The sequence below is a fragment of the Nomascus leucogenys genome, chromosome 9 (assembly GCF_006542625.1).
Source record: "Nomascus leucogenys isolate Asia chromosome 9, Asia_NLE_v1, whole genome shotgun sequence".
NCBI classification, from domain to species: domain Eukaryota; kingdom Metazoa; phylum Chordata; class Mammalia; order Primates; family Hylobatidae; genus Nomascus; species Nomascus leucogenys.
The window spans coordinates 10946242-10963079 of record NC_044389.1 but is presented as its reverse complement, the minus strand read 5'-3'; the positions used below and the strand labels follow the sequence as shown (position 1 = coordinate 10963079).

General features: G+C 40.8%; 1 protein-coding gene across 4 annotated transcripts in view; it reads left to right on the top strand.

Moving 5' to 3' along the window:
• Positions 1–16838, top strand: part of PAN3 (poly(A) specific ribonuclease subunit PAN3) — a 158597-nt gene that overhangs the window by 18614 nt on the left and 123145 nt on the right. The window lies entirely within an intron of this gene.

Below are 16838 nucleotides of genomic sequence, written 5' to 3'. Positions count from 1 at the left end.
CAAATCAATAAATGTTACCCGTCACATAAACAGAGCTAAAAACAACCATATTATCATCTCAATAGATGTAGAAAAGGTTTTCAATAAAATTCAACATCCCTTCATGTTAAAAACCCTCAATAAACTAGGCATTGAAGGAACACACTTCAAAATAACGAGAGCCATGTATGACAAACCCACAGCCAGCATCATAACTGAATGGGCGAAAGCTTGAGAACTGGAACAAGACAAGGATGCCTACTCTCAACACTGCTATTCAACATAGTACTAGAAGTCCTAGCCAGAGCAGTCAGGCAAGAGAAAGAAATAAAAGGCATCCAAATAAGAAGAGAGGAAGTCAAACTATCTCTGTATATGATATGATTTTATACCTAGAAAACCTCATAGTCTGCCCAGAAGCTCCTAAATCTGACAACTTCAGCAAAGTTTCAGGATACAAAATCAATGTACAAAAATCCACAGCATATCTATACACCAAGAGCATCCAAGCTGAGTGCCAAATCAAGAATGCAATCGTATTCACAATAGCCGTGAAAAATAAAATACCTAGGAATACAGCTAACCAGGGAGGTGAAAGAGCGCTACAATGATAATTAGGAAACACTGCTAAAAGAAATCAGAGATGACACAAACAAATGGAAAAACATTCAATGCTCATGGATAGGAAGAATTAATATTGTTAAAATGGCCATACTGCCCAAAACAAAGTAAATATTCAATGCTTTTCCTATCAACCTGCCAATGACACTCTTCACAGAATTAGAAAAGACTATTCTGAAATTCATATGGAACCAAAAAACAGCCTGAATAGCCAAAGCAGTCCTACACAAAAAGAGCAAAGCATCACATTACCTGATTTCAAACTATACTTCAAGGCTGTAGTAATCAAAACAGCGTGGTACTGGTACAAAAACAGTGACATAGACCAATGGAACAGAATAGAGAGCCCAGAAATAAAGCCTCACACCTACAACCATCTGATCTTCCATGGAGTTGACAAAAACGACCAATGGGGAAAGGACTTCCTGTTCAGTAAAGGGTGCTGAGATAACTGGCTAGCCATATTCAAAAGATTGGAACTGGACACCTTTGTTACACCATATACAAAAAATTAACTTATGGTGGATTAAAGACTGAAATGTAAAACCTAAAGCCATAAAAACCCTTGAAAACGTAGGAAATACCATTCTGGACATACGCCCCGGCAAAGATTTCATGATAAAGATGCCAAAAGCAATGGTGACAACAACAAAAAATTGACAAATGAGACCTAATTAAACTAAAGAGCTTCTGCATAGCAAAAGAAACTATCGATAGAGTAAACAGACAACCCACAGAATAGGACACAATATTTGTAAATGGTGCATCTGACAAAGGTCTGATACCCAGAATCTATAAGGAACTTAAATTAACAAGCAAAAAACAACTCCATTAAAAACTGGGCAAAAGGACATGAACAGACGCTTTTCAGAAGAAGACATATACTCAGCCAATGAGCGTATGAAAAAATGCTCAACGTTGGCTGGGCGTGGTGGCTCATGCCTGTAATCCCAGCACTTTGGGAGGCCAGAGGCGGGTGGATCACGAGGTCAGGAGATCAAGACCATCCTGGCTAACACGGTGAAACCCCGTCTCTACTAAATAAACAAAAAATTAGCTGGGTGTGGTGGTGGGCGCCTGTAGTCTCAGTTACTCAGGAGCCTGAGGCAGGAGAATGGCGTGAACCCGGGAGGCGGAGCTCACAGTGAGCGGATATCACGCCACTGGACTCCAGCCTGGGTGACAGAGCAAGACTGCATCTCAGGAAAAAAAAAAAAAAAAACAAAAAACTCAACGTCACTAATCATTAGAGAAACGGAAATCAAAACCACATGAGATACCATCTCATACCAGTCAGAATGACGATTATTAACAAAATAACAGATGCAGGTGAGGTTGCAGAGAAAAGGGAACACTTACACACTGCTGGTGGGGAAAGCAGTTTCATGATTTCTCAAATAACTTAGAATTACCATTTGACCCAGCAATTTAATTTTTAGGTATATACCCAAAGGCATATGCGTTGTTCTGTCATCTAAAGACACATGCATGAATATGTTCATTGTAGCACTCTTCACAATAGCAAAGACATGGAAGTGACCTAGATGCCCATCAATGGTAGACCAGATAAAGAAAATTTGGGGCATATACACCATGGACTACCACACAGCTATAAAAAAGTACAAGGTAATGTCCTTTGCAGCAACATGGTTGGAGCTGGAGGCCATTATCCTAGATGAACTAACGCAGTAGCAGAAAGCCAAATACCACATGTTCTCACTTATAAGTGGGAACTAAACATTGGGTATACATAGACATAAAGAGGGAACAATAGACACCGGAGCCTTCTGGGTTTTTTTTTGTGTTTTTTTGTTGTTGTTGTTGTTGTTGTTTTTTGAGATGGAGTTTCACTCTTGTTTCCCAGGCTGGAGTGCAATGGCACAAATCTTGGCTCACTGCAACCTCCGCCTCCCTGGTTCAAGCGATTCTCCTGCCTCAGTCTCTTTAGTAGCTGGGATTACAGGCATGCACCACCATGCCCGGCTAATTTTGTATTTTTAGTAGAGACGGGGTTTCACCATGTTGGTCAGGCTGGTCTTGAATTCCTGACCTCAGGTGATCCTCCCACTTCGGCCTCCCAAGGTGCTGGGATTATAGGTGTGAGCCACTGCGCCTGGCCAATACTGGAGACTTCTTGAGCAGGGAGAGTAGGAAGAGGGTGAGGAAGGGAATAGTACCCATTGGGTACTGTGCACATTATCTGGGTGACAATCTGTACACCAAACCCCCGCCATATGTAATTCACCCATGTAACAAACCTGCATGTATACCCCTGAAACTGAAATAAAAGTTTTTTTTTAATATTTATTTTTTATTTTTGAGACAGAGTCTCGCTCTGTCACCCAGGCTAGAGTGCAGTAGTGTGATCTCGGCTCACTGCAACCTCCGCCTCCTGGGTTCAAGTGATTCTCCTGCCTCACTCAGCCTCCCAAGTAGCTGGGGTTACAGGTGTACGCCACCACGCCTGGCCAATTTTTGTATTTTTGGTAGAGACAGGGTTTCGCTATGTTGGCCAGGCTGGTCTCAAACTCCTGACCTTGGGTGATCCACCCGTGTCCCCCTCCCAAAGTGCTGGGATTACAGGCATGAGCCACTGCGCCCGGCTTTACTCTTTATTTTGAAAAGATAACTATAGTAGGCTTTTCTTGACTTCTAAGGATGCAAATGGGGAAATCATTTGGAACGGTCTTTTCGATAGCTAAAGGGAGTAACGCTAAGGACATGGTTTAGGGCAGTGGAAATGAATTAGAGGGGGCACATTTTAGAGAGATTTGGTGAAGCAGATACTTGGGATGCATAAGGGAGAGAAGGGAGGCAAGGATAACTAAGTTTTTAAAGTACTTGTCACATGTCTTAGAGACTTTTAGTAATAGGCAGTTGGAAATGTGAGTTAGGAGATTAGGATTGAGTGAGATGAATGTAGTGTAGTGATTTTTGAAATGTTTGAAATAAGACAAGGCTTTAAATCTCAACTCTGACACTGTCACTAAAATGAGAAATAACCATATATATCTTAAAGAACTGTTGGGATTGTGCATATAAACCTGTCAATAAGTAACACTTGGCATTATTTTATCTGTCTAATCTATCAGAACTAGGGTTGAATGTTTCACAGCAAATGGATGAGAGTTTAAGAGGGAGAGATTGATCCATTTAGATTGCTGGAAAGTTAAGTACTTGAGCTATATCGTTAGTTCTTTATGGAATTACTTCACTTCAGTTGTGGCATAATATTCTTTTCTGTACTTCTATTGTGAATAAATATAAAAAGTGTTTCAAGAAATCTTTCAGTTGTCTTGAAGATGTCATGGTGTTCAATGTTCTTTATGGAAAAATCCTTGTAATAATTTCTTCAAAGAGTTTTAGTACTAGGAAAAATGGTTTTTGCTCAAATTGGTATTTGTTATTTTACTAAGCAAGCAATTTTTAAACTCTGTTTTCTCTTTTTTTATCTTGGCTATTTCAAAATGTCTGAGTTTAATGTTTGACTGAAATATTTTTATTAACCTGTATTTTTAGTTTAACCTATATTTAATATTATGTGACTCTATTGTATGTTTTCGGGGGTGGGGAGCTTACACAACAGAAATTGGTTGTCTCAGGTTTGGAGGCTGAAAGTCTACGACCAAGGTGTTGGCTGGATTGCCTTCTTCTGAGGGCTGTGGAGGATAATCTATTCCATGTCTTTCCCCTTGGCTTTTGGTTTGCTGACAATCTTGGACATTTCTTGGCTTGTAGAAACATCTTCCCAATCACTCCCTTCATCTTGATGTTTCCCCTTCGTGTGCATCTGTGTTCAAATTTCCCTTTTTTATAATGTCACCAGTCATTAGGACTGCCCTAATGACCTCATCTTTAATTATATCTGCAGTGACTATGTTCAAATGAGGTCACATTCCAAGGTACAGGGGATTAAGACTTCAGCATAGGAATGTGGTGGAGGTTGGGGGGGACACTTGAACTTCTAACTGTTGTGTGGTTAAACAAATGAGATAATAACCTGAAATGCCTTATGCAGCTTCGGAGTTAGGTAGAGAATTGAGAATTTGAACTTGTTCTCTTCATGACTGTCTCCACAGAAGCTTTATCATAAGGGCAGGAAGCACAGTGTTTATAGTCACTAATTACCGTTTTCTGACAGTTTGACTTTTTCCTTTGTGAACTTTCGAGGGAATTCCAGCTCTTCAAACAGACAGTATATCTTGTCCACCTGCTTTGGATTTGAGTCTTCTCTTATAGACAGCTTCTGTGGGTTTTATAACAGATGTGTAAAATATTCCAGCCTACCTTTTTATCATTTACTTTAAAATTAAAAAGAGAAAAACCTACATGGAAAGTTTTTCCTAACACACTCTATTACAAAGAGCATATTAGTATTTCATCAGAAAAAGCAGGCTACTTTTTGCAAATAAATAAGTGGATTTGGCACCTAATATCAACTGGGCATGCCAGTATACTGAATTATCACAACAACCTTGGAAAGTAGATGCTACTGTTTTATTGTTACACAGGAAGAAACTGAGACTTAAGTATATTGTTGAAGGTTAGTAGTTGGCAGCTGGCTGAAACAGACCTCATGGTCAGTATCTGTTAAAAGTCTGTGCTCATTCCACAATCCGATAAAGAAAAGGATGGTGTGAGTATCTGCTGAGGGGGTAGAGGAGCCCCTGTTTCTTGGGCCTGCACCCACTGTACTGTCATCTGGCATCTCTGAGGTCTCAATTTCCTCATTGGAAAAGTGGAGGCAATCAGCCAGGCGCCGTGGCTCATGCCTGTAATCCCAGCACTTTGGGAGGCCGAGGCAGGTGGATTGCATGAGCTCACAAGTTTGAGACCAGCCTGGGCAACATGGCGAAACCCCACCTCTACTAAAAATACAAAAAATTAGATGGGCCTGGTGGCGCACACCTGTAGAACCCAGGAGGTGGAGGTTGCAGTGAGCTGAGATCATGCCACTGCACTCCAGCCTGGGCAACAGAGTGAGACTTTGCCTTAAAAAAAAAAAGCATTTAATTGAAAATAAATGTTTGTACAAATGTGCTAGGCTGGGCTCAGTAACTCATGCCTGTAGTCCCAGTACTTTGAGGGGCCAAGGAGGGAGGATTGCGTGAATTCAGGAGTTTGAGGCTGCAGTGAGCTGATTATGCCACTGCACTCCAGCCTGGGCGACAGAAGGAGACTTTTTCTCAAAAATAACAACTTCTTGCCACCAAGCTTAAAAAACAAAAAACCTAACAAAAATGTGCTATTAGATTAAGGAATACCAAAGAGTGAAAGGTGTGCATAATTACAGATACATACAGTGTAGTTACAGATAATTTAAGGCCAAATGCAGTGGCTTATACCTGTAAACTCAGCACTGTGGGAGGCCAAGGCAGGAGGATCACTTGAGCCCAGGAAGCTTTTTTTTTGAGACAGCGTCTCGCTCTGTCACCCAGGTTGTAGTGCAGTGGTATGATGACAGCTCACTGCAGCCTCAACTTCCTAAGCCCAGGAGTTCGAGACCAGCCTGGGCAACATAATGAGACCCTGTCTCTACAAAAAATAATAAAAAATAAATTCAAAACAAAACAAAGATCAGATAATTTACATTAGTAGATAGTACAGAAATCTGTGAAAATTTAAAGGCTTAAATACTGTAGTTGAAGACAGTAGTAAAAAGTCAAAAGGAAGTTTTTTTTTTGTCAAATGAATGATATAAATAGTGTCTTAAGAGGTAAAGGTTTTAACAGCTTGGAATAATTGGGGAATACTTTCTAGAGAAGGGCGAATTAAAAAATAATGTTTATGATGACCTGTTAGAAAACATGCTAAGCACTTTACGTAGATTATTTCACTTGATTCCACACCACAACCCTATGACTGAGATGGTATTTAACCTCATTTTTCAGATGAAGAAATGAAATTTACAGTTACTTGCTCATGCTCATATAGTATGTAAATGGCACAAATAGGATTCACACTCAATGTGTTAACTCCAAGTATTTTTTCTTTCTCATCATACCTGAGTCTTGAGTATGTATATTAGAAATTGATTATACTCCAGATGGTAAATTGTGGGAGATTTTAAGCATATAATGAGTATATCATTGTGACTGGAGGAGAAAGTTCAGTCATTATGATTCTTGTAAAGATCTTACAGCAGATGTATACTTTTATTACTTTACGCCATGATCTTTAATCTTTTGTAAATATTGGTGTAAGGTATTCAGTTTTTTCCCTAGATGGATACTCAGTTGTCTTTGGTCCATTTGCTGAATAATCCCCCTTTTCCTCTACTAATTAAACAAAAAGTTTTATTGGCCAGGCATAGTGGTGTGCGCCTGTAGTCCCAGCTACTCGGGAGGCTGAGGTGGGAGGATTTCCTCAGCCTGGGAGGCGGAGATTGCAGTGAGTTGAGATTGTGGCACTGCACTCCAGCCTGGGCAACAGAGCTGTCTCAAAAACAAAACAAAACCTTTATTGAAATGTAATTTACATGCTATTAAATTCACCTATTATAAGTACAATTCAGTTATTTTTAATAACTGTATAGAGTTGTACAGTTATTAAAAATAACTTTAAGATATTGTTTTTCATAACTCTTAATTGAAGTTTTCTTGGTAGATGGTATGATTTTCATTTTATAATTGATGGCATAATCTGCATCTTATAAGCATTTTGCCCAAGACTTTGTGGCCAGTAAATGGCAGAACTGAGACTCAAACTCAGCACCTTGTAGGAAGTATTAGCATCATAGTTGAGTACAAATTGTTGAGGATATGCGAATGTCAAACTAAGAAGTTTGGATTTCATCCTTTAGCGTGAGCCTCGCCAGCATCTTCTCTGTAATGCCCTACTCAACACTTGTAGCTGGTTACTTTTTGGAAAATGTCTTCTATGATGGAACTCTAGTCTCTGAAGATGCTCCATGTAGAAAGGGTTCCCTAGTCAAGTAAATTTGGGAAGTACTCTGACTTCTTTTTGGATTATCACAGTTCACATTGTATACACACATCCTGGGAAGTTGTACAGTAAAGAAATGGATTTACTTGTTTTTACTCATTTTCCCCCAGAATTTTCCAAGTTTCTTGACCGTAGATGACCTTTTGAGTAACACTGCTCTAGTACGATGTTTTTGGAGAATTAGACTCAATTCATTAAGAGAGGTTAAGTCTGAAGAAGAAAATTAAGCTGCAAGATTGGATTTTTTTAAAAAGTAGGTTATTATTGTGTACATTTATCTTTTAATAGTTGTGGGGTAACTGCTGACAGATGGAGAAGTTCCTCGTATTTTTTTTAGACCGAATCTCACTCTGTTGCCAGGCTGGAGCACAGTGGCGCAATCTAAGCTAATTGCAACCTCTGCCTCTCAGGTTCAGGCGATTCTCCTGCCTCAGCCTCCCAAGTAGCTGGGACTACAGGCATGCACCACCACGTCTGGCTAGTTTTTGTATTTTTAGTAGAGATGGGGTTTCACCATGTTGGTCAGGCTGGTCTCGAACTCCTGACCTCGTGATCCTCCTGCCTTGGCCTCCCAAAGTGCTGGGATTACAGGCATGAGCTAGTGTGCCCAGCCGAAGTTCTGATTTGTTAGGTGTAGGATCCTTTGGTCCAAAGTTTGAAATTTTGTCTCTTGATTTATACTTGTATATCTTTTTTTTTTTTGTAGAGATGGGGGTCTTGCTATGTTGCTCAGGGTGGTCCTGGATTCCTGGGCTCAAGTGATAATACCACCTTAGCCTCCCCCAAAGTGCTGGGATTACAGACATGAGCCACCGTGCCTGGCCCCATTTCTTTTAAAAATTTGAAAGACTATTTAGTATAGTAGCAAGATCACTTTTATGTCCCAGGTGTACCATTTACTAATGTTGTGACTTTGGGCAAGCTATAATCTCTGAATCAGTTTGCTTAACCATAAAATAAAAAGAATATCAACCTTGCCATAACAATAACGTTGTTATTCAGATGTGGATTCATATCTATAATGATTGTTCAATTTGTTATTATTCTATAGTGTCTTAGTTCATTTCTGCAGCTCTTAACAAAATATTGGAGACTGGGTAATTTTTATAGAACAGAAATTTATTTCTCAGAATTCTGGAGGCTGGGAAGTCCAAGATCAAGGTGTGGGTTCGTTTGGTGTCTGATGAGGGCTGCTGTCTATGCTTCAAGATGGTGCTGTTGCCACCTGCTCACATGGTGGAAGGGTCTAACAGTTTCCTTGTGCTTCATGAAGGTGCTAATTCCATTAGCATCATGGCATGCTCCACCCTCATGACTTAATCACCATCTAAAGGCCCCAATTCTTAATACTGTCACATTGATAAGTTTCAACACATGAATTTTGCAGGGGGTCGGGGGAACATTCAGACCATAGCATTCTGCCTCTGACCCCTTAAATCCTTGTCTTTGTCACATGCAAAGAACATTAATTCTATCCCAATAGTCTCAAAAGTCTTGCAGCACCAATTCAAAAGTCCAAAGTCCAGAGTCTCATCTAAATTAGGTATGGATGAGACTCAAGGAATTCATCCTAAGGCAAATTGCTCTCCAGCTATGAGCCCGTGAAATCAGACGAGTTACACTTTTCTAAAATACAATGGTAGCACAGACATAGGATAGATACTTCCATTCAGAAAGGGAGAAATTGGAAAGAAGAAAGGGATAGCAGATCCCAAGAAAGCCCAAAACCCAGCAAGGCAAGCAACATTAAATCTGGATGCCTGAGAATAATCTTGTTTAACTCCTTTTCTTGCCTTCTGGACACACTGGAACTGGGGGTGGGTCCTGAAGGCTTCAGGGAACCATGCCCTTATGGCTTTACCTGGGGCAACCCCTAATGCAACTCTCACAGTTTGGAGTCTGGAGCCTCTGGCTCTCCTAGGCTGGTGTTGCATGCTGGTGGCTGCACAGTTCTGAGGTCTCTGGGGGCAGCCTCGCCTTCACAACTTCACTAGACATAACCCTGGTAAAAGCTCTGCTGCAGCCTGCCCCTTTGGCAGTTCTCTATCTAGCCCCTGAGGCTTTCTGAGGAATCCTTTGAAATCTAGGTGGGAATAGCTATGCCTCTGAGTGTAGTGCACTCCTGAAGAGTCAGCACCATGTGGGCATCACCAAGGTTTACCCCTTGTGCCCACTTTTGCCCTCCAGAGTGGAGGCCTGAGCTGCACTTGGCCTCACTTGAGCCACAGTGGGGGTAGTCAGGGAGTCTTGCTTGGGAATAAGGGGAGCAGAGATGTGAGGCAACCCTGGGCAACTGGGCCTCTCCCTAGAAAACAGTTTTGTGCTCAAGGCTCTGCCATTGTGGGCCTGTGGTGGGGAGTAGCAGCCTTGAAGCAATCTGAAATGTCTTTGGGTTCATTCTTCCATTGTCTTGGTGAATATCAGCTGCTTCTTTGTATCTATATGAATCTCTTTACCTTTTCATTTTATTTAATTTTTTTATCTTAAATTTTTTTTTTTTTTTTTTTTTTTTTTTTTTTTTTTTTTTTTTTTTTTTTTTTTTTTTTTTAAGAGATGGGGCCTCGCTATGTTGCCCAGGCTGGTCAGTCTCCTTATCAAAAGGTCGCTTGGTCATGCTTGTGGTACTCTCTTCCAATACCACCCCCTGTTTTTTATTTTGAGACAGAGTCTCTGTTGCCCAGGCTAGAGTGCAGTGTCACAATCTCAGCTAGCTGCAACCTCCACCTCCTGGGTTCAAGTGATTCTCCTGCCTCAGCCTCCGCCTGGCTGATGTTTGTATTTTTAGTAGAGATGGGGTTTCAACCATGTTGGCCGGGCTGGTCTCAAACTCCTGACCTCAGGTGATCCGCCCATGTCGGCTACCTAAAGTGTTGGGATTATAGGTGTGAGCCTTTGTGCCCGGCCCAATACCCATTTTTAATCTTTACAACCTAGCAAGGCTGAGAATTTTCCAAATTTTTAAGTCCTGCTTCCCTTTTGATTGTAAATTTGATCTTTAGGCCAGGTGAGGTGGCTCATGCCTGTAATCCTAGCACTTCGGGAGGCTGAGGCAGGCGGATCACTCCGGCTCCAGAGTTCAAGACCAGGCTGGGCAATATGGTGAAACCCTGTCTCTACAAAAAAAAAAAAAAAAAAAAAAAAAAAAAATTAGCTGGGTATGGTGGGTCATTCCTGTAGTCCCACCTATTTGGGGGCCTGAGGTGAGAGGATTCCTTGAACCCAGGAGTCTGAGGTTGCAGTGAGCTTAGATTGCGCCACTGCACTCCAGCCTGGGTGACTGAGACCCTGCTTCAAAAAACAAAACAAACAACAAAAAAATCTTTAATTCATTTCTCACATATTACTATAAGCAATTAAGAGAAGCAATATAGCATCCTCAACACTTTGCTTAGTGATTTATCCTGTCAAATATCCTAGTTTATCCGTTGAAAGTTTGCCTCACTTTACACCTCTTTTCTACATACAGGCACTAATGCCATTCATGAGGACTCTGTCCTTGTGACTTAATCACCTTCTAAAGGTCCCACTTCAGTAATATCACATTGTGGATTAAGTTTCAATATATCAATTTTGGGAGACACATTGAGACCATAGCACACAGAGATGTAATTAATAGTTCTACAGGTTGAGTATACCTTATGTGAAATGCTTGGGGCAAGAAGTGTTTTGGATTTCAAATATTTTTGGATTTGGGAATTATTTGCATTATACCTACTTGTTGAGCATCCCTAACCTGAAAATCAAAAATTGAAAATCTTCCAGTGAGCATTTCCTTTGAGCATCATTGGCACTCAAAAAGTTTCAGATTCTGGAGCGTTTCTGGTTTCAGATTAGGGAAGTAATAATAAACCTTTAATACAGATGGCAATAGAGCTTTTATGGAAAAGGGAATTGCAGCCTGGGCACAGTGGCTCACGCCTATGATCCCAGCAGTTTGGAAGGCCGAGGCAAGTGGATCACTTGAGGCCAGGAGTTTGAGACCAGCCTGGCCAACATGGTGAAACTTTGTCTCTACTAAAAATACAAAAATTAGCCAGCCATGGTGGGACATGCCTGTAATCCCAATTACTTGGGAGGCTGAGGCAGGAGAATTGCTTCAACCTGGGAGGCAGAGGTTGCAGCGAGCCGAGATCGTGCGAGACTCTCTTTAAAAAAAAAAAGTGTATTGTGCTGGGCGCGGTGGCTCACGCCTGTAATCCCACCACTTTGGGAGGCTGAGGCGGGCGGATCATGAGGTCAGGAGATTGAGACCATCCTGGCTAACATGGTGAAACTCCGTCTCTATTAAAAATACAAAAAATTACCTGGGTGTGGTGGCAGGCACCTGTGGTCTCAGCTACTCTGGAGGCTGAGGCAGGAGAATGGTGTGAACTCGGGAGGTGGAGCTTGCAGTGAGCCGAGATCACGCCACTACTCCAGCCTGGGTGACAGAGCGAGACTGTCTCAAAAAAAAAAAAAAAAAAAAAAGTGAATTGCAAACTATTAGTCCATGGAAACAGTGTAAGATTTACTTAAAGTAGCTTGCAAAAATAAAGCATTGAAGGACTGAAAAATTCTTGATGATATATTCTTAGTAATTGAGGTCACTCACATATTTTACACTTAAGTAATTTAAATTTAAAAGTATTCTACATGCATTTTCTCATTTTTTTTGTTGGTTTTTATTTTTTATTTTTTTTGAGATGGAGTCTCGCTCTTGTTGCCCAGGCTGGAGTGCAGTGGCGCAATCTTGGCTCACTGCAACCTCCACCTCCCAGGTTCAAGTGATTCTCTTGCCTCAGCCTCCCAAGTAGCTGGGATTATAGGTGCCCACCACCACGCCCAGCTAATTCTTGTATTTTTAGTAGAGACAGGGTTTCACCAGGTTGGCCAGGCTGGTCTCAGATGAACTCCTGAGCTCAGGTAATCTGCCTGCCTCGGCCTCCCAAAGTGTTGGGATTATAGGCGTGAGCCACCGCGCCTGGCTGTATTTTCTCTTTGAACAGCTGGTGAAGTAGGTTGGATATGTGCCTGTTCTTGGTAATTTAAAAAAATTAATATATTTATGATCTATATAGCATGGAATAATGTGTCATTTGTTAGCGATTTTTCCTAACTGCAATCCAAGTATCTATTCCTCTTTTCTCCCTTCCAAAACAAGAAAAGTCAAATGTAAGTATATGTGTGTGTGGAATGTTTACTTTAAAAAATAATAATTTTAGGCCCGGTGCAGTGGCTCACGCCTGTAATCCCGGCACTTTGGGAGGCTGAGGTGGGTGGATCATGAGGTCAGGAGTTTGAGACCAGCCTGGCCAAGATGGTGAAACCCCATCTGTACTAAAAATACAAAAATTAGCTGGGCGTGGTGACGGGCGGCTGTAATCCCAGCTACTCGGGAGGCTGAGGCAGGAGAGTCACTTGAACCTGGGAGGCAGAGGTTGCAGTGAGCTGAGATCACACCACTGCACTCTAGCCTGGGCGGCGGAGCAAAACTCCGTCTCAAAATAATAATAATAATAATATAATAATAATAATAATAATAATTATAATAATAATAATTTTAGCCATTGATTACTGGCCATATCAGCACTCCCTTGCCACCTACCCCTGTTTTGGTTAAGTCCAGTCAGGTGTTTCCTCTGCTAGGAAGCATAAGTCTTCTTCTATCAAAGTTGTGTATCTGAAAGGAATATATATACCAGTGTTAATACAGTGAAAATCACTACCAGAAATTTGTGTGTTTATTGGGACAAATTCTATTTCTTAATGATAAGGTGTTATTAAAAGGTGGGAACTTTATAAGATGGTTTTATTGTCCTCTGACAACAGTTTAATATTCATTAATTTTACCAATATTTCATTTTGCTTATGTGCAGTGGACCTTGCTTTCGAGGAAATTAAAAATTCTATTAAGACAAGACATTGACCATAGATATTTGAATTCTTGGCATGTTCAATAATTGTTCTATTGGCTTGTACAAAATGTGAAAAGAGAAAATTGGATTTGAAATTAATAAACATAATAAAAGCCTTTGAAGTGAAAAGCATTTAAAATAAAAATGCTATATTAGAAAACAATTTTACTCTAGAATTGTACTCTATTTTGGAGTAACCATTCTATTTTATTAGGAAAATGTGAAGAGTAGATGCCTTAAGGAATGGAGGAACCTCTCCCCTTATGGATTGCTCTGTCATCATCATCATCATCATCATCATCATTGTGAAAATAACTACATTGTAAAGAACGTCATAAGATAAATGACGAACGTCTTTATTTATTTTTTCATTTTTTTTGAGATGGAGTTTTGCTCTTGTTGCCCAGGCTGGAGTGTAATGGTGCGATCTTGGCTCACCACAACCTCTGCCTCCCAGGTTCAAGTGATTCTCCTGCCTCAGCCTCCTGAGTAGCTGGGACTATAGGCATGTGCCAGCATGCCTGGCTAATTTTGTATTTTTAGCAGACATGAGGTTTCTCCATGTTGGTCAGGCTGGTCTCAAACTCCCGACCTCAGGTGATCCACCTGCCTTGGCCTCCCCAAAGTGCTGGGATTATAGACGTGAGCCACCGCGCCTGGCTGAACGTCTTCCTTTTAACCACATGACCCAAAATTGTTAACATTTTGACATATTTAGTCATTTTTTTGTGTGTATGTGTAAGCACACATCATTACCCTCAAATAAAAATGTGTTCCCCTTTCATTTCACATTGTAAATGGTTATTACACTAGAAAGGAACAAAACTTGCTCCTGTTTTCTCTCTACTACACTCTCACACAACACTTTTGACACCACAAGTGTGGAGTTTTTTTCCCACACCAGCCAATTCTCCAATTCTCTGGTTACCACATGGGTGTCCTACAATTCAATTATGACACTACTTGGAGTTAGTGCAGACTCCAGAGGTTAAGAGCTCAGTCACACAAGACTGCTCTCCACTTCAGATACCAGTGACATGTAGGAGGTCCTCAGATTATCCACACTTCTATCCGACTTGGCTACAAATTGGGAGTTCCCACGACCCCTCCTCAGGTTTGATAATTTGCTATGATGGCACATGGAACTCAGGGAAACACTTGGCTTGACTGGTTTATTACAAAGGATACAGATGAACAGTCAGATGAAAAGGTAGATAGAACAAGGATCTTTTTTCTCTGTGGAGTTGGGGTGTGCCACCCTCCTGGTTCATAAATGTGTTCACCGACCCACAAACTCCCTGAACCCCACAGTTGAGGGATTTTTATGGACGCTTCATCTTGCAGGCAAGGGAAATTATTAACTCAGCCTGTAGCCCCTCTCTCCTCACTGGAAGATGGTTGGGTAGGGCTGAAAGATCCAAACTTGTAATCAGGGCTTGGTCTTTCTGGGGAACAGCTCCCGTCTAGGTACCTAACAAGTCACCTCATTAGAACAAAAGCTACTCCTATCACCCTGGAAATTCCAAGGGATTTAGGAGGTCTGTGTTAGGAACTGAGGTCAGAGACCAAATATTTGAACCAAAGATGCTCCTAGCACCTATCACTTAGGAAAGAAGTTTTTTTAGGAGCTCTGTACCAGGAACTATAGACGAAGACAAAAGAAATATGTATTTCTTTCACAGTGTCACAGACACATACAATTATTTAATCTTGGCTGGGCACGGTGGCTCACGCCTGTAATCCCAGCACTTTGGGAGGCTGAGGCAGGTGGATAATGAGGTCAGGAGATTGAGACCATCCTGGCTAACACGGTGAAACCCCGACTCTACTAAATGTACAAAAAATTAGCCGGGCGCAGTGGCGGGCGCCTGTATTCCCAGCTATTCAGGAGGCTGAGGCAGGAGAATGGTGTGAACCCAGGGGACAGAGCTTGCAGTGAGCCGAGATCACGCCACTGCATTCCAGCCTGGATGACAGAGCGAGACTCTGTCTCAAAAAAAAAAATTATTTAGTCTTTATTATCATTTTCTATAACAGTTTATTATGGAAAATTTTAAACTTTGATAAAAGTAGAGAGGATAGTGTCATCCCTGTCACCCAGCTTCAACAATGATTGATATTTTCCCAGTCTTATTTTGTCTGTCCTCCTATTTTAGTTCTATTTTGCTGAAATATTTTAAACATATCCTGGACATTAGTTACCATGACTTTGAATTATTTCATAGTCATTTTTCAATGGATTTACTTAATCATTCTTCTGTTGTTAGACATGTTAACCTACAAGGAGGAAGCTGAGGCAAAATTAATATATAGAGAGAGTCAGCCAGGCATAGTGGCCCTGTAATCCCAACACTTATAGAGGCCGAGATGAGAGGATCACTTGAGGGCAGGAGTTTGAGACCAGCCTGAGGATCATAACAAAATCTCATCTCTACAAAAACAAAAGAAAAGTAGAGAGTTTATTTGGGCCAGACTTGAGGATTGCAACCCAGGAGCATAGATTCAAGTTGCCCTGAATATATCCTCTGATTAGCGGTAGTGGATTTTTAAAGGTAAAACAGGGGGACAGGGAGTGAAAGTGTGTCAGTAATTCTCATTGGCTTACAGAAATAACATTGATTCAGTTATACATTGTTAAGCTGTAGGGTGATGGTTACAGTGTCCAATGTGACATTATTAGGTTAATTTATAGCTACTTACGGCAATAGCAGGCAGTTTCAGGAGATGAGCACATAGCTCAAAGTGGGGAGTAGGCTGTGACTGCTGTCTCATTTTAATACCTCTCTGGGCCTGATATTAAAAGGGTTTGCATTCTTCAGATAATAAATAGTTCTTTTTTTTTTTCCCATTTCACATTGTTTCTAATTTCTTGTTAAAGATGAACTTTTTCTATATATTTAGGTGTTTCTGATGATATTCTTCAGCCATATCCTGAAGTTGTCATGACTAAAAGATATGAACCATTAAAATAAACTTTTTGTAATTATAAATGCAGTACATTTTCATTATGGATGTTTTGGGAAATAAATTTTAAAAACTAAGAAGAAAATAATAATTACCTCAGATTGTTTTCCAAAGAGACCCAACATCCCTTCTACCCACATTTTTGTAGTTTGCTTCTTACTGGGGTTGAAGGGGGTTTCTCAGTGACTGCCTGGAGAAGAGCAAGCCTACTTGCAGCCCACCTTATTGTTAAACTAGCAGATTAGAAAATAGCTGCATGCTAAGCACTTAACTAGGAAGTAACATCTAAGACACAGTGTCCCGTTCAGTGCCCTAATAGTTCTACAATCCTTCAATATCATCCTACCCTAAACTCTAAAGAGAACTATCAGTATTCCTGAATTCCATCCTATTGCTACCTCTGCAGAATTTGTTCCCCCTGAATTTTGAGTTAGT